Genomic DNA, 22,942 nt, shown 5'->3' with positions numbered 1-22,942 from the left:
GACGACATCCCATCAATCTTTTCTTCCGGTCAACTCCATAAAGACCTGCATAACTTAAGAGGTATCGTTGTCGCCTTTGTTGAGCTTATTTTGTCAATTTTTGCACAGGAATCTATACACATATATGGTAAAATACAACATTCTAGTTTTTTTTTGTGCTTTAGATCAATATGCGCTTATTTTTAATGATGTTATTTCATTATTTTGAAAAACGTTTACGTATGTACATGTTATATAAATAAATAATGTGATTGCATATGAGACAACTGTACATTAAGGATCACAGGAAATATTATTGCAGGTAAACTTATAACGTACGGTCGGCCTTCAACAATTAGTACAAATCATAACATACAGCAGGCTAGAAATGATTTGGTTGACAACAAGAAACATGTCAAAAGAGGAAACACACGGACTAATCTGTACTTCAGCTTTAAACGGGAAAAAAATTACAACCCAATCACATAATTATATTAAAATAAAAAGATGAGTTATAATGATTGCCAATGATACCACTATCAACCAAAGTTCAAATGAAGTGGATGAAAGCAATTATTGGCAACCCACGGCCATCAACTCTGAGGGGGAAAACATACCGTATAGACGGTAATAAAAGGCCCAGACATGAAATACAGAAAACAATTTAATTGAGAAAACTAATTACCCAATTTATAACAATTTACGAAAAATAAATTTGACAGGCGTGAACCAGCGACAACCACTGAACTACAGGCTCCTGACTTGTTACAGGCACATAAAGAATACGAATTTGTCCATCAATTTTGTTGTTTAATTGTCTCCATGATATTATTGGTATAGATCTTAGTTACACTGTTCTTAAAATTTTAAGGAATCATTTTGTTAATAATACCTTGAAACAAGATTGGAAGTATTAATATATGTCTATCCTGTGTCATATCTATCATTGTCCTTACTATACAAAACTTATAAACATTTGGGTAAAACTTTCCACAAATGCACTGATCACCATCACCAACACAGTGACCTATAGTTGTTAATTCCTGTGTTATTTTGTTTCTCGTTGAAAGTTGTCTCATTGGCAATCATACCACATCTTCTTTTTTATATATGAAATGGTCCCTTCTCAAATATGAATCTTAAATAAAAGTCTTGTCTTTGCTAGGTGTTCTCTTTAATTTTTACTGCGTTTATATGCTATGACAGTAAAATTGAGAATGGAAATGGGGAATGTGTCAAAGAGACAACAACCCGACCATAGAAAAAACAACAGCAGAAGGTCACCAACAGGTCTTTAATGTAACGAGAAATTCCCGCACCCGGAGGCGTCCTTCAGCTGGCCCCTAAACAAATATATACTAGTTCAGTGATAATGAACGCCACACTAATTTCCAAATTGTACTCAAGAAACTAAAATTAAAATAATACAAGACTAACAAAGGCCATCTTTTTGAATACTGTTTTACAATATTCATCTCTTTGCAAAATCTTCCAATGATTCTTAATAGCTCTTCATAGATTTAAAACCAATGGGTTATATCTGTTGAGAGTGTAATTGGAATTAACTATTTTCTAAAATTATCTGATAGAGCACTGCATTTTTATAATCATGAGCTTCAAACAGTCTCCGGGACAAGTTTGCAATTCCGCTGAGTGCAAAAGTTGTCACCTTAATTTTTGGAGTTAAGTCAAAACAAAGTTGATAACTTGGTTGGTATTGGTTCCCTGATATTTGTCCTAAAATTTTTTGGATCTAGCACCACTGTTGAAAAAGTTATGCCCCTTTTTTCAACAATTTCCTCAGAGGAAAAGTACTTTTCCTCAAGGGAAATCAAATTTCCCTGAAGGAAAAAGATTTTTCCTCGAGGGAAATTGTTTTTTCCTCAAGGGAAAACGATTTCCCTTAGGGAATTTGCTGCATAATTATTTCCTTTGAGGAAATTCTATTTCCTTAGAGGAAATTCTTTTTCCTTAGAGGAAATTCTTTTTCCTTTGAGGAAATTTGCAGCTTCAAATTTTCCTTGGAGGAAATACTTTTTCCTGTGAGGAAATTTGTAGCTTCAAATTTTCCTTGGAGGAAATACTTTTTCCTGTGAGGAAATTTTTGACAAACACTTTTCCTTGGAGGAAAATTCAAGACAACAAATTTCCTCTAGGGAAATCATTGTTCTTCAAATTTCCTCTAAGGAAATTTCTGAAGATCAAATTTCCCTTAAGGAAATGTTTTCCCTTATTTTTACTTGTTGAACATTTCTTCACTACACCATGTATACAAACAGTATGAATATAATAATAACAAGACTGTATAATTGATGCAAATGATATTTAAAACTTTAATAAATGTTTGACTCAACATTTTAATGACATTGAAAATAATACTTTTTTTATAAATTTAACTTTGATTTATAATTTTTTTTGGAGCAATTGCTTCTATTTTCTTTGTAATTGGTTCAATGCGATACATTAATAAGCAACCAATTTGAATGTCATACCATTTGTGGTGTTCTAAAGAATTTGTTTATATATTTGCAGATTAAATAATAAAATAAACACTTTTCGTGTTATTTTAAATTAGAATTTCTTCTGTTTCAGCTTGTGCACAGTTATTCAATCCACTACGTAAGAATTCAGTGAATACATTATTCCATTCACTAAACAATTCCCTTCAATTCTAAGAGAAATCATTTTTGCAAATTGTTCTTCAATGATCTTCTTCTGTATATTTGATATGAGGGAGCGATGTAAATGAGTGGATAAAACTGGTGTTCCTTTTTTCAACAACAAAATAGTATTTGTTCAGCATTCTCCTTTCTTTTGATTAAGATATGTTGTTGCTTTTATGCAATAGTGTTTTTGTGTATCTATGATAGAACTCCATTTTGTTTATGGTCATTATCATGTGATAATGTTGAAATTTCCTATTTCTTTTTTGCAGGAAAGCACACATTCCATTTCAAATTAATCCAATTATGCACTATGTAAATAAATTTCAACTATAAGTTTCCTCTTCAGTAATGACCTATTGATCATGAAAACCAAGATGTCTGATCACCTATAAATACACAAAATAAACAAATAAAATGTTATAAATGGAGAGAGAAACAGCAATAAATGATTTTCATGTGTATCTTTCCTTATTAAAATACATTAAGTAAACTTGAACTCGAGAAAAATAAATAACTGCGATGTAGACTAGAAAGTATAAAATGCCAAATAAAGTATTCACGAAAAATTAGTTGATTTACAGAAGTCAAGTCCCTGTTTGCAGGAAATTTACATCATTGGTTGTCTGGTGGAGAGTTGTCTTATTGGCAATCATACCACATCTTATTTTTATATAACCTTGCCATATTCCTATTGTGCCTGTCCAAAGTTCAGAGCCTGTAGCTTTTGTCAGTTTAGTCTGACACTAAAATTTAGTGGTTGTTGTTGTTGTTGTTTCATACCGGTCATATTTATTTTTTGTAATTTATTTTGTTATAAACTAGGCAATTACCATGATTAGTTTTACAGTTTGGATTGTTTCAATGTTTCATCTTTAGGTCTTTTATAGCTGCCTACTTTGACTATAGTATAGGGTATGGATTTTCTCATTATTGAAGGTCGTAACAGGCCTACAATTGCTTTCTCAAAACCATGATAGTTTTCATATTTAATATACCACATCTTTTAATTTTTATAGTAATCATGATACTAGTAATCATCTTTCAAGCTCAATAACTTTTTTAAAATTAAAAGGTGCCTTACCATTTAGGTTTAGTTGGCTTCTGCAAATTTTACATTGCCTATCATTTCTGCTGTATATAATTTCTCTGTATCTTCTATAGTTCTTGTCCTATACATAAAAGAGTAAAAGTTGAATGACATCTTGCATCAATATTTTTTTCTGTTTAATGTACATTATGTATATTAATGTGTGTTTAATAAAAATCTAAACCATGAGTGCTTGATAAGCTACTTGCCCTTATAGCTGGTCTTTAAGCTTTAAATGAATTTTAATGATCGACTAAAAAACTATGAGCACTGTGCAAATAAGACCCCTGCCCTCCAAAAAAAACAAAACATGCACAAACAGTGGTATTTATTGACATAAAACATGTATATAATTTGGCTCCATTTATAGATATATATCTCAAGTGACTATAAGTTTAAGGCTGTGATTTTTTTAACAAATCCATAAATTTCTAAAACCTTTCAAAGTTTTTGAAAATGGACAATTTTAAAATAACTTTGCAACAACTAAAGTTCCTTAACTCTGCATCTTATAAAAAAATATACATGATAAATAGGGAATGATACTCCAGCTTGCATATTATTCAAAGTTTTAAAGGAACATAACTGAAGAACGGTAAAAGTTTTACTACCAAAATTTGAAATTGATCTGATTAAAATTGTGATAAAAAGTATTTTTTTAAAGTTTAATAAAATTTGGTTGAGGGAAACTTAAGTTAGAAGGCCGAAACATTTTTTTCCATTTTTAAAGAACATAACTATAGAATTTAGTAAAAGAGACACTACCAAAATTCAAACTTAATCTGTATTTTGTGATGATAAGCATTGTGTATTGATTTCATAACATTTGGTTGAGACAAACTAAATTTTAGAGAACAGGAAACCAAAAATTCAGCATATTTTCCCCATTTCTAAAGGGGCATAACTCTGATACTCTAGTACAGTAACACTGACATCACCAAAATTCAAACTTGATATGAGAATTGTGATAACAAGCTTTTGTAAAAGTTTAATTGAATTTGGTTGAGGCAAACTAAAGTACTGTAAGAGAACAAAAAACAACTTTGGGATAGACGGACAAACGAACTGACAAGTGTTAAACATTATGCCCCCTCCACTTTGGGTCATAACAATAAAAAGGGAGTTTGTCAAGATATAAAAACAATTCACCAAAGTTTCATAAAAATTTGTGAAAGCATTCTTGAGACTATCCTAATCCCAAGTCATGATAGTACAATGACATAAATCAGATTTTTTTTTTAAATTAAAAGGAAAATTATCATGTTTATGTTATACAAAAATAATTCACCAAGTTTCATGAAAATTGCTCAAAGCATTATTAATAGTATACGTACTGGAAAAATCCCCGCTTTTATGAATAAAATCCCTAACTTTAAATTAAAAATTTAAAATCCCTAAAAATTAAAAAGGAGCTTAATTATCATGATTATATCAATAGATAATTCACCAAAGTATTATGAAAATTTTATGATTAATGTATTCTAATTCCAAGACTATCTAAGATATGGTTTGTTTGAATTAAAAAAGTTGGAATAAAGTACCTGCTGGAATTCAGGAGAATTAGACCAAATCAGGCTATCTTCTAGATTATCAGACAATTGACTGTACATAGAAAAGGAATTTTCTTTTTTCTTTTTTCTTATTTAGCTATTTGTTATCTCTGTCCTTAATATATACTGAACTAAGCCATTTTTTCACATATTTTTTTTGTTTTTTCTCTCTTGTGACTTGTTATTTAACATAACAAAAAAAACCAAAGGCAATGAAAGAGAAACTGACAATGCCAAGGCAAAACATAAGATGCAGAAAAGAAAAACAAAACAAAACACTAAGCAACACCAACATCACCAAAAAACTAGTGTTGAATTCATGTGCTCAGTCAGTCAGTGAGAGTTCGCAGATCCTGACCTACTATATCTATGCTTAAAAACCTAAAAATCATATAGTTCTAAACATATTTTGTAAATTTATACTTGATTAAAATGTTGTCATAAATAGCATAGACACCTCTGAGTTTTGAGAACCACATGTGTTAATTGTGCGAGTATAATCATTGATAATCATGCACAAGATTGACTTTTAAAAGCCTATATATTGAAATTTTCTGAAAATATTGCATGCATTTATTAATATGACCAATTTCAAGAAATGCACAAAGATGTGAGATGATTTATATAATTGTAATTTCAGGAATTTACAGTAAAGGCTTTTATCCTCACTGCATTTTGCACTTTTCCTAATTCAGGAGCCAGAAGTTATGGCCTTTGTGACCTTTGTATGATTTTTATTTTAGTTTCTTTTTTTTATATTGAAGAGTTTAGTATGACGTCCATTATCACTCAACTAGTATACATTTTTGTTTAATGGCAAGCTAAAGCATGCCTCACAGGCACGGATCCAGGGGGGGGGGCTGAAGGTTGGACATGTTGGAACCCCCTTTCTTTATTGGACGATCAATGCATTTGAATGGGGAAATGTAGTTGGACACCCCCCCCCCCCCCCCCCCCAAAAAAAAAATTGTCCTGGGTTAGGAACCCCTCCTTTATATGACTAGATCCACCCCAGTCTCAGGTTGCGGGATTTTCTCGTTGCAATGAAGACCCATCGGTGACCTATGGCTGTTATCTGCTCTTTGGTCATGTTGTTATCTCTTTGATACATTCCCCATTTCCATTTCCATTTTCTTTTCGGTTCTATTATAAATATTAGAAACGAGTTTGGCGCCTTTACAAAAATATAATTGTCTATGCTGATAGGGGAGTATGTGTGCATACCAATATTTAAATTTTCTAGGCCTTCTTTTTGAATATTTTGTGCATTTCTTGGTAAAATACTGTCAGACCTCGAGTGTTGTTGTTTTACAAAAACGGTCAAGTAATGTAGGGGAAAGAAACTAACTAAAAAGACCAAAATAAGCCACAACTAATGGGGGTCTCATTGGGGGTTCTGTTCACGGATCCCGCTTAGTTACTACTTATTTTTTTAGATTCTCGCATGATGCCATCCCGCGTACACTATGTAAGTGAACAAGTCTGCTATTTTTGTAATTTCCCATGTCCCGCTAAACTTCATTTCGCGTTTTCACGGCACAATAATTTGAGGGAGGATAGTCCGAACAAGACCTTTATCGGGACTGCGGGATCGGGTGTTTTTAAGCTCTGGATTTCGGGATTGACCCTTTCGGGATATGATAATTCTTTTTTCGAATTTCGGGACCTCTGGATTTCGTGTTTTTTAAGCCCGGGATTTCGGGATTTCGTGTTTTTAAGCTCGGGATTTCGGGATCAGTACCTCTTCTACTCTCCCTCATAATTTGACTTTCATGTGTCAAGTTTACAAAAAATACGCCTCGACAATCCCGAGCCCCGCTCAGACCCCCCTTATAGGTACATAATGAATAGTTTACTATGTAGTCAGTAGTCGGGTCAAATACACATGTATACACTTTTAGACGACCTTAGATTCATTTCACAGGGAAAATACTCATTTATATTGAACATTTTAGATCACTTTACATTTAGATTTTATAACTTTTAAAATAAAGACCATATAGATTTAAGATCATTTAATCGAAAGATTATAATTTGTCAATGCGCAACTGTAACCAGGTACTGAATTTTTTTTTTTGCATGCGTTAAGTTAAAAGTGCCGGGAATAGAAAAGCAAGTTAAACTTCTCATCTGGACTTTTTAATAAGTCTGTATACCGGACCTCTTCTCTATTTTGGGATTGAAAAAAAATCTAAAGTTAAAAATGCGGTTTTGAGCCTATTTCTTCTTTTTAATTTGGTAACACGTTAAGCCATTAGTGACACTAATATGGTATCTATAATACTAAAATTACGAGGTCCAATTTGTCAGCCGTCATCACGTAAAAACGACGAATCACAGAATTCAACTTTATATATAACTAATATAGTACAAAGGTGTAGATTAAAAATCACACTACTCCAGGCCCTTTTGTTTTCCACGTAATTAATATTGCCAATAATTAAGAAGTTCCGGGTCGAGTCCGCTACCGATACCAATAGTATGTTCACCTGTTACCTATTACCTTATCTGTACGTTCCGCATCTGACAGGCGCACCACCAAACGTTGTATTCAGGACTTATATGCTATATACACGGGTCATAACCACAGGGTTGACACTACTAAATTGTCAAATTGAATTGTTACCTATTGTAGTATTTTAATCAGTAAGACTTTCTATGATAACAATACGAATACTAAAAATCTGGACTAAAAATAAGGCGTATAGGTACAGTTTTCAATTTGTTAGTGGGCATGACGTAAAACAGCAAAGCAAAGAATTCAACTTTATTTATAACTTATATAGGACAATGCTGTTGATTAAAAAATACTCCATTCCAGGACCTTTTGTTTTCCAAATAATTAATATTACCAATAACTGATAAGTTCCAGTTCAACGGGTTCAAACAGAAAGACTTGAAAGCAGAGAAAAACTGTATATCTTATAATCGACATGACTTTATCAGATGACAATACTAATACTAAAATAAGGCTTGCGCATAGTTATATACTGTAATTCAGTCACGGACCCGTGATATCACGGGTGTGTTCTAGTATTACCAATAATAAGGCCATATATTTCGGTGTGTAGAAATACCGCAAAAGACTTCTTAGTGCACTAAGAAGAAAGTTTTTGCATTAAGGACACTAAAACGATGTTTTAAGATCACAGCGAACATGAATATAAGAGGATATGATTAAATACCTCAAATCTATAAAGTTAGGTATCAATAGATTTTGTAATTTTGAAGTTAAATGACTTTTTAATCAACGCCTGCCACTCGCCACGTGACCAACGGTTTATTGCAGATTCCCGAATCATCATGTTCAATCAACCTAATCCAATAAACAATTGTCTTTTGATCGTTACTTATTGATTAATCAATGGTTGTTAACCTAACGGTTTAGCGTGGTATAAATTGAAGTTTATGAAAGAAAAATAAAAAATAAATTTTGTGTTTTAAAACTTTGCCTTTGTTATATATATTTAGTTTTTAAGGAAATTGCTATGCAAGCTTTTTTTTTATTTAAAGAACCCTATTTTGAGATAAAAATTGAGAAACAAATGCTTTTGATATTTCATTTCCTTACTAACAACACAAGAGTTTACATACTATCATTATTCCTTGAAAGACATTTGAGAGTATGTGGTGTCCATGGGGTTCTTCAAAATCCGATTACAGAAGTAACATATAGAAAAACTCCAAGAGGTAAAATTATATTACGTTTTAAAAAGAGAATTATAGAATAAATCATAACTGTCTTCTATGAACGATAACTTTAAACTGGTGTCAATGCTTTTTTTTTAACAATTCATCTTTATTTCAACAATTGAAGATGAATACCATTTTATTTTATAATGTAATAAGCACTATGGGCAGGCGCGGATCCAGAGCTTGAAGTGGGGGTTTGGGGGAGGGGTTATGTGAGAAATGTTTAAAACACTAGAGAAGTTTTCATGTTATACCAAACCATATGTTTTTCAATAAATGGCACACTTTTTGTTCATCCGGCATATGGTTACTCTAAATAAAATTTTAAGTATTAATTTTATAAGGTTAATTATTTGATTACAGATCGTATCTACCCGTTTTGCAATTGTTGTATCACTCTAAGGGAGGCTAATAAAGATATATATAATAAAATATAGAGATAGCAGCCTTGGATTGTCTTAATTAAATCCTTTGGTCCTCTAATTATCAAGTTACCCTCTGGCCAATGTTATTATGACTTGTGTATATTTAAAGAAGTGTAGCGACAACGTGTCACCCTATTCAGTGCTAGATATTCAAATTATAGTAAAGATAACATTAAAACAAGAAATGGTTAATACAAAAAATATTTTAAGATTTTCAACCGGGGGTGGGGGGAGGGGGTGCGGGGGGGGGGGCTCGCTTTAACCCCCTAAATTCGCTAATGATGTGGGAAAACTAAATTATTTAGTTAACTTAATCATATGACTCTTAAGCCCGTTCTGCCATTATTAAGAAACGCTAAAGAACGGAAATGTATGATTTTAAGATTTGGAAATAAATGAAATTGGTGTCACAAATGGTATGTCTGCTTGTATTTAAAATATTTTATAAATAGATATAATGCTCATATACATAATTATTAACGGTTGTTTTACTTCGCTTATTTATAGCATTTAACAAATAACTTCGTATTCTTATTTTCGGCATCAAATAAAAATAATGGAATAAATATATAGGAAGTTCCAATCAATAGACAACGTAAAGAACAGAGCAATTCGATATTACTTAGGCGTTCACAGATTTGCACCAATTCTAGCACTGTATGGGGATACTGGATGGATACCAAGTCAGTTTCGGCATTGGGTGAACATTATTCGATACTGGAATAGGCTTTTATCGTTTGAAGACGACCGATTAACGAAAGTGGTGTTCAATATGGATTATGATCGTTGCACAAACAATTGGTGTAGTGACACTAAAGATATTTTCACTAAACTTAATATGTTACATTATTACGAAAGTAGAACAATGGTGGATTTAAAATCTTTTGAACAAATTGTACGAACTTATTACAGTGATATATGGAGAGAGTCCTTGATAAATAAACCAAAGCTACGATCTTACTTAAACTTTAAAACAAACTTCGAACTAGAGCACTATGTAAAACTAAATCTTACGAAACACGAGCGATCTGTGCTAGCCCAGTTTAGATGCGGATTATTACCGATCAGAATTGAGACTGGTAGATATATTGGGGAACCAGTAGAAAACAGACTATGCCGATTTTGTAATTCTCAAAATGTTGAAAGTGAGCTACATTTTCTTATAAACTGCACATTTCATAATGATATCAGACAAACTGTTTTAGCGAGATATTAATGGTGCCTGACTTTACGCAACTAGATGAGCAGGGAAAATTAACATTTCTAATGGTGAACCATCCAAGGAAAATAGCTAAATACTTAGCAGCGTCACTTTTCCGTAGAAAACAATAAGTTTACTCTAGTTAACATTCTTAAACTTTTTCACAAACATTAGTTGAATAATATATGAACTTTTACAATCGTTAATTCTTAATCTATAATTATCTGTATTTAAATTTATATTGGCAATTGACACGTGATATTAGAACATTTATATTGAACTAACAGTAAAAGGTGACTTATTGGTCCATTGGGCCGGGTGTATTATATATGTAATTATATTTTGTACAAATTTATGCTGATTTACACATGTCACTATAATAAACAATTTACTTACTTACTTACTTACTTTATATTTTAAAAGACAAGGAAAGTGAATTAAAAAATATATACAACAAAAATAAGCGAAAGGAGATGTGGTACGGCTGTCAATGAAACACCTATCCACAAAAGTTAAAAATGAAGAAGATGTCAGAAATAAATTGGTCATAATTTATTTACAGTCTAAAACATCGAAGGGACTAAACATCAACCTATACATATTTATACTTGTAATGCATTTGTATATAAACATCGAATCAGAAATATGTTCCTTTCCTAAACATGTTTAAAAACATTGCTGTGATAGTTATCAAAAGTACCAGGATTATAATTTAGTACGCCAGACGCGCGTTTCGTCTACACAAGACTCATCAGTAACGCTCAAATCGAAATATTGATAAATGGCATAGTTCTTAACATTAGAAAAATGAATGAAGTATTGGCAACTGGACGTTAAGCAACCAAATATCAATCCTCACTTTTCCGTGAAGTGTTCACAATTATTTGTCTCTTTAAAATTAAAAGGATGAAAAATCCCAAACTGAAAAGAGTTGAAAATACGCTATTAATTTAGAAGTAAAAAATATAGCAGACAGAATAAATACGGCAAAAACAAACAAATGAAAAAAAAATAGAGAACAATTTGAAATACCATATACATGTTTAATCAGTATACTAGTAGATTATTCACGGGCCAAGGTTCACGGCCGACACTCGGCTAACCGAGAGATAGGTCGGTTAATCTATATTGAGTATGCGGCTATATCGGCGGTTGGTCTGTTAATCGGGTTGGTTATACGTCTGTTAAGAGTAAAACGCACAATTTTAATATTAAAATCTATTTAATATACAGATTTTAGGTACATTATAAGAATCAAATCAAAAAGAGAAAAGTGTCTGACAAAATGATATATATCATAGAACATTTTCCAACTGTAAAAACATTTCATAGTCTGCGCAGTTTTCAGTAAAACTAAAAGGCGTCGCGCAAGTATGTAGTATTTATGCTTATACGCATAGCAATTTTTGTAATGAAAGGCGAAAAAAACTATTTTAGATATCATTTCAAGGACACAAAATCGTACTTTGGTTCTAAAATATAAATTGAAATTAGTAAATATTTCATAATTGTAATATAACGTGAGTAATACCACGTTTTAGTGAACATTATGGGAATAAAGTCTGTTAATGGGTTGGACAATTGAAATTGTGTCAGTTAAGAGTTATTTAGCCACGACAATAGTTGTGCTACCTTTATATTTTCCCTTTGAAAAAGTTAAGAATGAGATGCTCTTGAGTAAAAAAAAATGACAATACGCTGCAACAGTATCCTTCTAGTAAGAACATTTTTATTTTGACTTCCTTTGCATTTTATTAAGGGGTGTGTCACTTCAATATATGGATATGGATTGCCTGCTGGAATATGCATGAATCTATTATTAACGTTTTCTTCAGCCTTAATTTTTGTGTCTGTTCAAAGTAGCACGTTCTCAAATTCGTCCGAAAGTGTCTTTCTGATACAACACAGGGTACATATAACGTGTTGTCGTTCTCATATGCACATGATATTTGTCACTGTACGTTAAACTCTAAATCGTCAACATCATCCGATTGGTTCTTTTCTTCTATTACTGAATCATCTGTTGTTTACAAATCAGTCTAAAAAGTAAATGGAAAGGAGCGAATGCAGCTACATTTGGTTATCTTAATTTTTAATTCATTTTATTCCGTTGAGTTCCTTTCTACATAAGTGCAGAGGAGAACTGCAGTGTCCGCATGTAAACTTTTAGCATTTATTACCAATATGAGTACATAGCAATCCGTTACTGTTTCAACGCCCAGGGGTGTTTCATGTCTTTATTCTCAAACAGTTATTATTTTTTCTATCTTTTTTTATTAATGCATCACTTCCTACTGTCCTTATCTATTATTCTATATATTCTGTGTTTCCATCCAGATTCTCGTGTATACAATGAGGGTCCGGATTGGGGGTGCTGTTTATTTCTATATTCTTTAAATTGTCTGTTACTTTTCTCTACATTTTATTTTATCTTACTCATTATTATTTCTTTATTCTTTATATATTCTAGCGTCCCAATATATTTTACTTACTGATGTTTAGTTACATTACAACGTTTATCTCTGATTTATATACTGGTTAATACCAATATAGATACAAATTAGTGTCATTCATGACAACCTAAACAGATATATGCGACCATTCTTGGATGAAATCAATATGTATAGATTATAACATGCCCTTTTCTATATTAGCCCTGGTATCATCCCGAGACTCCCATATCGGCCTCGAGGCTTTAGCCGAGGGCCGATATGGGTCGAGGGATGATACCAGGGCAAATATGGAAAAACATATTATAATCTTTAAGCTATTTATCACATATTTAAGTGTTGCAGAAAAGAGGGAAAAAAAGTTCAATTATAACAATTTCATGAAACATAACAGGTAAATCTTAAAAAATTATCCGTATCCGTAACAAATATGTGATAAGATATAAATAACACATAGCTGAGAGGGTGATAGAGCAGATTGGGTCCCGAGAAAACATTGTCAACCGCGGCGAAGCCAAGGTTGACAATGTTTTTTCGAGGGATACCGATCTGCTCTATCACCCTCTCAGCTATGTGATATTTGATATATTATAATGAATGTCCTATCACCATTTTCTTTAACAGATGAGTTTTATTATAAAGTATGTTCTATGTAGTCACGTACTTGACAGCGTAACGGGTATTTGAAAATCATCAGAAGTGAAGTAAATAGACAATAGTAGTGCATTGACTTGACATATAAACGATACAAGGATTAGGCCGGAAACGGGAAAAAAGCTCTGCTATCAAGGAAAAAAATATTTTCAATTGTTGTTATTTTGTTATTGTTATTTATTTTATTTAGATTTTGGGTAAATACCCCTTTCAAAAGGCCTCATATGGCTGAGAAATATACATCACAATAATTACATTTAGATGTATGTTTCATTATGATACTTTATTCTGATTGGCTAACAGCACAACACGTGTTATTCCTTAAGCAATTGCATTACTCAATAAAACTTTTCATTCATGATAACACGTGGTCCCACAAAAAAGTGCACAGGTGAATTAAATAAAAAAAATATAAAATACGTGTTTTCATGATCATAGCTAAAAAATGTAATTATAAGTATTGAATGCTTCTTTTTGTAACTTCATAGGGTTGTAAAAGCGTTGATCGTGCGCACATTTTTGAATGAAGCGCTTCCGCGCTTCATACAAAATGTTCTTCGGTCAACGCTTTTACCCCCCAATGAAGTTACAAAAAGAAGCATTCAATTCTTAAATGAGCATGATGAAATGTACATCACCCGTTGAAACCCATCGATGGTGAACGAATGCGTTTAATATCAACAATAAGCATAACACACAATGATTTATAGGTTTTAAAGTAAAAATATTAACAAGTGAAATACGTTTTTCCAACAATTGTAAAAGAAATAAGTTTGAGTCGTTCCACGCTTCGTTGTATAGTAAATTAGAACTTTAAGCATTGTCTATAAAATAACTTGATGTAGATTCAATTCATTGTCGTTTAAACTGCCGATTTTTGATTGGTCTAGCCGAGAGGGTGACATTCCAAAAATTGTCACCCGCTCAGCCATGTGATAGAGTAAATTAACACCTTCGTATTAGGCAATCAAAATATGGCATTTTAACATGATGTATAATAATACTTTAATATTACACTTTTTTATATCAGTTTTCAATATTCATGGCCTAAATTCATTGTTCATGTCAGTGTTTCCGTATATATTATGTTTCATTGCTCATGTGTTGTTTCCGTATATTTTAGCCACTCGTCTTGAGCCTACCCATTTGATCCGATAACACCCCATACAGCAATAAAATTATAATTTTTTTTGCCATTCATAACTCTTAACAGACCAATTAACAGACCGGGTTTTATACATCCGACCCATTAACAGACCAGGTTTTAAATAAAGATTGATTTATGTCACCAAAATACAGATTTTTGTGTAGATTTTTCACACAATGATATCAATTTGGTTGACAAACATAATGCCTGTCTTTGTTCGATGTTCAAAATATCGCATGCAAGTAAATTCAACCAACGTGTCTTTTTGTGTACATTTTGTGTGTGTAAAATGTGTATAAATTTATTGATGAGTAACACGCCTTTTCATTTTATAGATCGTACATCGAAGCTAGAAAAATAATAATTACACCACTGGATTCAGTACATTGAATTATTTTGTTAGACATGAATAATTTTTATGATAGACATATATTTAAAAAGTTATACAATGAAACATGCAGAATTTCCAATGATTTCCTCGATAACACCTGATTAACAGACTTTAGCCAACCCGATTAACAGACCCACCGCCGATATAGCCACATACTCAATATAGATTAACCGACCAATCTCTCGGTTAGCCGAGTGTCGGCCGTGAGGTTGAGCGAACATGAATTGCTATCGATTATACTAAAGGTGACAATCAACTTTTTGAGGCACGTGTCGAGAAAACATTAGAAAAAATATAATTTAAAATTATGAAAGGAGTAGGTCCTTAGTGCACATTTTTGTTCTTAGTGCACTAAGGAGGTCCTTTGCGGTGTTTCTACGGACCCCATATATTTGAAGCTGTTCAAAATTCTGTACATTATAGGTACGTGTATCAGATCGGACAATAATTTTCATATATATAAAAAGAATTACTGTATAAGTTATCTAATATGAAATATGTCCACTGAACCGACCGTGTAAGTGCTATATATATTATATCATGTATATAGCCAGTCAAAAAGATGTGGTATGATTGCCAATGAGACAACTATCCACAAAAGACCAAAATGACACAAACATTAACAACTATAGGTCACACAAGGTCGTTAAAAACTTCCATTTGTTGTTGTCCACTGAAAATAAGCTCATAAAAACACGAATCCCCGTTTACTCAATTCCACCTTTATTTGTTAATATTTCTTTATCTTTTTCTTTTGATTTTATCATATCTTTTTTGTGAAATATTTTGTGTGGTCGAACATGAAATTGCCTCCGATGCTACAAAGAAAATTTGTTTAATGTCATCTGTTGCAATATATGCTAAGTACTACACGTGGACAGGATGTTCCCCAGAAAATAAGTTATACACACCCCGATATAACCCCGAGGGTACACGCTACTGTCATATGGAAAATTACTGGGTCACCTGTAAGATGGTAATCAGCCATGCAACTAATTAGGTTACTGACCATGTCACTTCAATTTAAAAAGTTTATCGTTAGATATCAAAATGATAAATTCATTTTAATTAAAAATTTAAGAACTAAAGGATTTATCATTAAAATGAAGTGAAATAATTCAACCAAATCGTATATAGATTATATACATATTTTTTTTTTATCTATGCCGGAAAGAATTGAAAAACTGTATTTATAATTTTTGATTTGTTTTATAGAAATCTGTGTAGGTCTCATGAAATGGAACTCACGCAACGCATGCCTAATTAAGATTTATAAATTTATTGAAAAATATAACAAAAATTTAGTTTTGATATTAAATTAAAGTTACCTTTCCGCGCTGTAATTTATTTGATATGACATGAATCAAGCAATTTTTGTTGAGGGATTTATGGGTTTGTCCATACAACGTATAAAAAAAGAAGTGTATGTTATTAGTATTTCACATGCCTTGTTTTCGCCTTGAAGCTCATTATTCAGAGTGTTTCAGACAAGATGATGAAAATAACGTGCAAGATACTTTTTTTCGATCATCGTGAAGAGACAATTTTAATTCCCATTCCTCGATGCACTCTACCCCTGTTGAATTGTATATTTATAATTCCTCGTGCTTTTAATTAACCCCCTTTCGTGGTTACCGTTATGCCAACAAATACCCGGGGCTTGATTTACATGTAAAATCATGGGCGGATCCAGCCATGATAAAAGGGGTTCCAACTACATGTCTCCATTAAATAAGGGGTGTCGTTGCCGCTGGTTTTCTACGGTTACCCCACCCTTTTCATATAATTTAGATTTCAAAAGTGTATACCTTATTCATATATTGTGTAGGTTAAAATATTATCTTTTCCCATATTGTTTGCGTTTTGATTGGTGTGTAATGCAATGTTCAGTGCAATACCTAAGTGTTAAAAGAGAGTTTTTCCCGACCTATTCACATATTTTTAAGGTTCCTATATACAAGGTGATAGGACGTTCGGTTCCGTTGGAATAGGTTACCTTTTCACGCTATGCCTTAAAACTTTTCCTGATGCACAGGTAACCTATTCCAACGGAACGTCCTATCACCTTGTATATAGGAACTTGAGAGGATTCCCGAGATTATCATTTATGCAATGATTGCTCACAAAATGCTAGGGGAGGCCAACCCCGGATTCCATCCCCTTCGACCCGCCACAGAATACAGATATAATTGATAATTGTTATTTAAAAGTCATATACTATAGCCACTATAGTACTAGAACCGAACACCTGTTTTCGGATATATATATATACATACACCACATCTTCCTATGTCTATATAGCTGATTTACCGTAAATAACTGCGAGAAAATGAATAATGCACAAGTTGATAATTGTCTCTTCTCTGCTAATTTTAATGTGCATGCAATATTCACTCTGATTTACTTGTGAGACCACCGACACTAATAATAATTACCTACAAAATAATAGGTGCTCCTTTACTGGGAAGAACATTTCGGATCCGATCAATTTATTGGTTCCATTCCCCCATTCTACACTTCTCCTTAGAAAAAATGCCTTGCACTGCGTCATAATTATCTGGACTACTAACTTACTTCCATATAACTTCGAAAACAGACTATAATCTATTTCACTGGATGAGATTGGGCTCACGGATTTTTTTAATGGATTGGTAATTTTTATTTATAGCACAAGTTTACAAAGCAAGATTAATCACATTTTTCAACCGGCCTACAAATCAAATGGTTGCCTCCTTACTGACTTACACCTACACAAGCTAAAAAAACATATTCATGGGGGGGGGGGGGGGGGTTCAGATGGGGGATGCTTGCCTCAGTCATGTTTCTGTGATTCCCTATATAATCAACAAAATTTTTCACACAAAAAGGGGGGCAGGGATTTCTCCTTAATAAGAAATCTCTATTTTCAGCATAAGCTCATATAAATTTGCCTTTTGAAGAACTGAAATAAATATGAGACGGCTAATGATTTTTCAGATGCTTTACATTAAAATACATCCATGTGACATTCACAATTATATATAGATCCAAATTTAAAAAGCTATTTTTTTCAATATTTAAATAATGTAGGATCAAATCTTGATACATGTATGTAGTTGAAATTGTTAGCTTTAAACATGTTAAACATTAAAAAATGAACACCCAAAGTTTAAACCACGTTTAAACATAAGAATGACCATGTAGTCTTTATTAATGTATGCTATTGCTATGAAACTAGGTCATTGTAGGTAAACTGTCATCTATTCCCTTAAATCTTTGTTCCCAGTCACCCCAAGTTTGATTTAAATTAGTCAAGTATATCTGCTCTATTAGGTCTCTAGTTTGGATAGTTAATAACTTGCAAATTACAAATGAATTAAAATCATACTCCTCCCAAATTTATTTCTTTAAATATTATGGATGAAATACATGTAGCAAGTAAGGGATGAAATTAAATTGGATGAAATGTGGCATTTTTTTTTTTGATAAAGTAGTATGTCGTCTGATGTTGTCATACTTAATTATAGACCCTTAAGGGGCGGATCCAGTCATTTTAAAAAGGGGTGGGGGTGGGATTCTAACCCAGGACAAAAGGGGAAAAGGGGGGGGGGTCCAATTACATGTCCCTATTCAAATGCATTGATTATCCAACAAAAGGGGGGTTCCAATCCCTTGAACCCCCCTCTGGATCTGTGCCTGCCCTTTAAAAATAAAATTATCCTTATTTTGAGTTAAAGCTTATAAATTTTTCTATAATGCTTCTCAGGGGCGGATCCAGCCATTTTAAAAGGGGGGTCCCAAACAAGAGCAAAGAGGGGTTCCAACTATATCTCCCATTCAAATGCATTGCTCGGTAAAAGAAAAGGATTCCAACCCTCAAATCTATGGTCAGGTTGTTGTCTCTTTGACACATTCCCTTTTTCCATTCTCAATTTTATCATGTAGTCGTCGTTGTCCCAGGACATTTAGTTTTCGCTTAATAACTTTAGTACAAGTAATAGAAATCTATGAAATTCAAACACAAGGTTTGTGACCAGAGTTTTGTTCAGAGTTTAGGAATTACATGAATTAGGGGCCAATAGGGGCTAATATTAAACTTTGTTTGATTTTATAGAAAATTGAATTATTGGAGTTCTTTGATATGCCAAATCTAACTGTGTATTTAGATTCCTAGTTTTTTGGTCCTGTTTAAATTGGTCTACCTTAAGGTCCAAAGGGTCCAAAATTAAACTTATTTTGATTTTAACAATATTTAAATCCTTGGTGTTCAGATTAATATGCTGAATCTGAATATTTACTTAGATTTTTTTATTATGGGCCCAAATTCAAGTTGATCCAAATCGGGGTCCAAAATTTTACTTTGTTTGATTTCAACAAAAATTGATTATATGGGGCTCTTTGATATGCTGAATCTAACCATTCATTAAGATTTTTGATATTTTGACCCATTATCAAATTGGTCCACATTGAGTTCTAAAAGGTCCAAAATTTAACTTTATTTGATTTCACCAAAAAATGAATTATTGGGGTTCTTTGATCATGTTGATATGCTGCATCTAACCATGTATTGAGATTTTGAATATTGGACCATTTTAGAGGTTAATTGTCAATTTAAAATTTTTAAGTACTTGGACCGCATTCATTCTGTGTCAGAAACCTATGCTGCATCAACTATTGAATCACAATCCAAATTTAAAATTCAGAGTTGTATTGAGCTTGAATGTTGTGTCCATACTTGCCCCAACTGGTCTGGGTTCAACCTGTACGTTTGTATCAAGCTGAGCCATGCATAGCATTTTTATCTGATTTATATATTAATTTGAAATTTTGACAAGTGAGACACATACAGATTATACTGTTAACAATATTTCAGAGTTTAACGTAGTCAAGCGAAACAAATTTTAGAAGAATAGTTGAATCATGTCTTTGTTGTCAAATGAAAAATTAGTACGAACACAAAGAAAAAGTATGGGAATGTTTGTTTTTTAAACTATTGACCAGGGTGAAAGTCTTTGAAAGTCATGACTGGCAAAAAGTTTGTGAAATGAAATAGCACAAATATTCCATTCTTTTTAAATATAACTGAATATAAAGAAAAACACAAACTGATGTTTTATAATAGTTTTTACCCTTTTTATGTTTTATAGGACAAGAAATATAGAAAAATGATGAAAAATATAAACAGTTACAATAGAAATGAGCGCAAAACAAGATAAACAGAATACAACAAGGCCTAAATGGTAAGACCACTTCTATATACTGTAAATTCAGATTTTTCAGGGAAGGGACAACTTATTGTGATTACAAAAAAAATCTGCATAAAGATCTATATAGTTACATGATATATATATATATATATATATATGTTTCTGTTATCAAAATATGATTTCTTATTTTTGCGATACTCACCCAGTCACATTATTCGCATTACTAAAAAGTTTCGATAATTTCTGAATTACAGTAATAAAAGAAATTGCCTTTGAATGATGACTCATATAAAAATAAGAAAATGTGGTATGGTAAATGAGTGACTTATCCACCAGAGTTCAATGAAGCGGATGCAAGAAATTAAAGGCCAATCATGGGCCTGCCTTCAATAATGAGAAAACACTTCCTTTATAGGTCATCCATTAAAGATCTCAACATATAAAGATTTAAACAATCCAATTTAGTTGAACATGTTCAAAGTCAATAACAATTAATAAAAAAAAATCATGCCTAATATAAAATATTGTTTGTTTCTCCAATCCTGACCGACCCTGCAAAAATGGCCCTACTCATAAAATTTTATTGTCAAAACTAAGCCAAATATTATTTTATTCATTTCTGATTTTCGGGCTTGCCGGATCATCCGATAATATTCAGGCTTTTGGGAAAAATAAAATTATTTACCTACCTACCTACCCACACCTGGCTTGTCAGAATAGGGATTAGGGAAACAAACAATATATTAATTTAGGCCTCATGTCTGTGAGCACTCAACCTGACCATAATATAGGACAGTGGTTCAAATATTAACACAACATATGAACATTCTATAACAACTATTGCAAGTGGCTCAACTTTAAATATCACTGCAAGGCACTAAACAACGAATATTAAATCTTGGACACAAAGCACTGAAATAAGAGAACTCATAAGCATGACAAGTAAGAATATCAAATGAAAGTTTCTCAAAATGTTCATTAAAACATGATAAAATAAGCTTATTTATATTGCTGTTTTTTTCTCCATTTATAACATTTTTTTTTTATTTTGTGTATTTATAGGTCAGATATCTTGGTTTTTATGATCATCAACAGGTCCTGCAGGTCTATACTGAAGAGGAAACTTAATTGTTAATACTTTTCTACATAATGTGCTAATTGGATTATTAATGTGAAATGAACTCAACTGTGTGTTTTTCTGGAAAAAGAAATAGAAAAAATCCTACAAAATTGCTATAAACAAAATGGAGTACTATCAAAGAACACAATAGTGTAAAATGTAACAACCTACATTCATATTAACTGATGGATTATGGAGAAATTAAGAAAAAAAAATAGTATCTTTGTCATGTTTGTTGTCGAAATAAACACCTGCTTTATCAATTCATGTACATGGCTCCATCATATCAAATATACAAAGAAGATGTTTGAAGAACATACGTTGCCAAAATTTATTCAACCAATTGAAGGAAGATGTCTTGTGGATTGAATTATTTATGCACTGAACTGTTATGTAGGGGGCCGAATACACAGCAGCTGAAACAGAAGACAAGTTAATTTGACATGAAAAGTGTTTATTTTATTTAATATGCAAATATGAGCACAATATTAATAACATCACAAATGGTATGATATTCATAGCATTTTGCTTATTATTGTATTGTCTTAAACATGCTAAACAGTCAGCCTTTTGTTTTTGTATGTTTAATACTCACCATGAAAATTTGTATTACAGTATTAAAGTTTTAATTATCTTTTGTATCAATAATTCAGTCTAGGAGAAAATATATTAATACTGTTTGTACTGTTATGAAATTTCCATAGAGGAAAAACATTTCCTTAAGGGAAATTTGATGTTCAGAAATTTCCCTAGAGGAAATTTGAAGATCAATGATTTCCTTAGAGGAAATTTGTTGTCTTGAATTTTCCTCCAAGGAAAAGTGTTTGTCAAAAATTTCCTCACAGGAAAAAGTATTTCCTCCAAGGAAAATTTGAAGCTACAAATTTCCTCACAGGAAAAAGTATTTCCTCCAAGGAAAATTTGAAGCTGCAAATTTCCTCAAAGGAAAAAGAATTTCCTCTAAGGAAATAGAATTTCCTCAAAGGAAATAATTATGCAGCAAATTCCCTAAGGGAAATCTTTTTCCCTTGAGGAAAAAACAATTTCCCTTGAGGAAAAATCTTTTTCCTTCAGGGAAATTTGATTTCCCTTGAGGAAAAGTACTTTTCCTCTGAGGAAATTGTTGAAAAAAGGGGCATAACTTTTTCAACAGTGGTGCTAGATCCAAAAAAATTTAGGACAAATATCAGGGAACCAATACCAACCAAGATGTCAACTTTGTTTTGACTTAACTCCAAAAATTAAGGTGACAACTTTTGCACTCAGCGGAATTGCAAACTTGTCCCGGAGACTGTTTTCACATCTTCAATGTCATTCTAAGTTTGTAATTTATAAATCATAACGTTTATTTATAAGTTAATTCTCCAAGGATGTTTTTTAACGACATGCAGAA

General features: G+C 32.2%; 2 long non-coding RNA genes across 4 annotated transcripts; one reads left to right on the top strand and one right to left on the bottom strand.

Annotated features, from left to right (window-relative positions):
• Window positions 1-2,436: 2,436 nt before the first annotated feature.
• Window positions 2,437-6,754, bottom strand: LOC143082251 (uncharacterized). The gene is made up of 3 exons (XR_012980325.1): window positions 6,507-6,754; window positions 3,727-3,814; window positions 2,437-3,031 (listed from the first exon to the last, which is right to left on the bottom strand). It is a non-coding gene; the product is annotated as an uncharacterized LOC143082251 (long non-coding RNA).
• Window positions 5,294-22,183, top strand: LOC143082252 (uncharacterized). Of its 3 annotated transcripts, none has more exons than XR_012980328.1 (3): window positions 5,294-6,007; window positions 20,370-20,462; window positions 21,492-22,183. It is a non-coding gene; the product is annotated as an uncharacterized LOC143082252 (long non-coding RNA). The 3 variants fall into 3 exon arrangements; XR_012980327.1 differs by lacking the exon at window positions 5,294-6,007 and adding an exon at window positions 17,162-17,894; XR_012980326.1 differs by lacking the exon at window positions 5,294-6,007 and having other exon boundaries at window positions 19,317-20,462.
• The last annotated feature ends 759 nt before the right edge of the window (window positions 22,184-22,942 follow it).

The sequence above is a fragment of the Mytilus galloprovincialis genome, chromosome 7 (genome assembly GCF_965363235.1).
Source record: "Mytilus galloprovincialis chromosome 7, xbMytGall1.hap1.1, whole genome shotgun sequence".
In the NCBI taxonomy this organism is placed as follows: domain Eukaryota; kingdom Metazoa; phylum Mollusca; class Bivalvia; order Mytilida; family Mytilidae; genus Mytilus; species Mytilus galloprovincialis.
The sequence above is the reverse complement of the archived record's forward strand: the minus strand, read 5'-3'. Positions and strand labels throughout refer to the sequence as shown.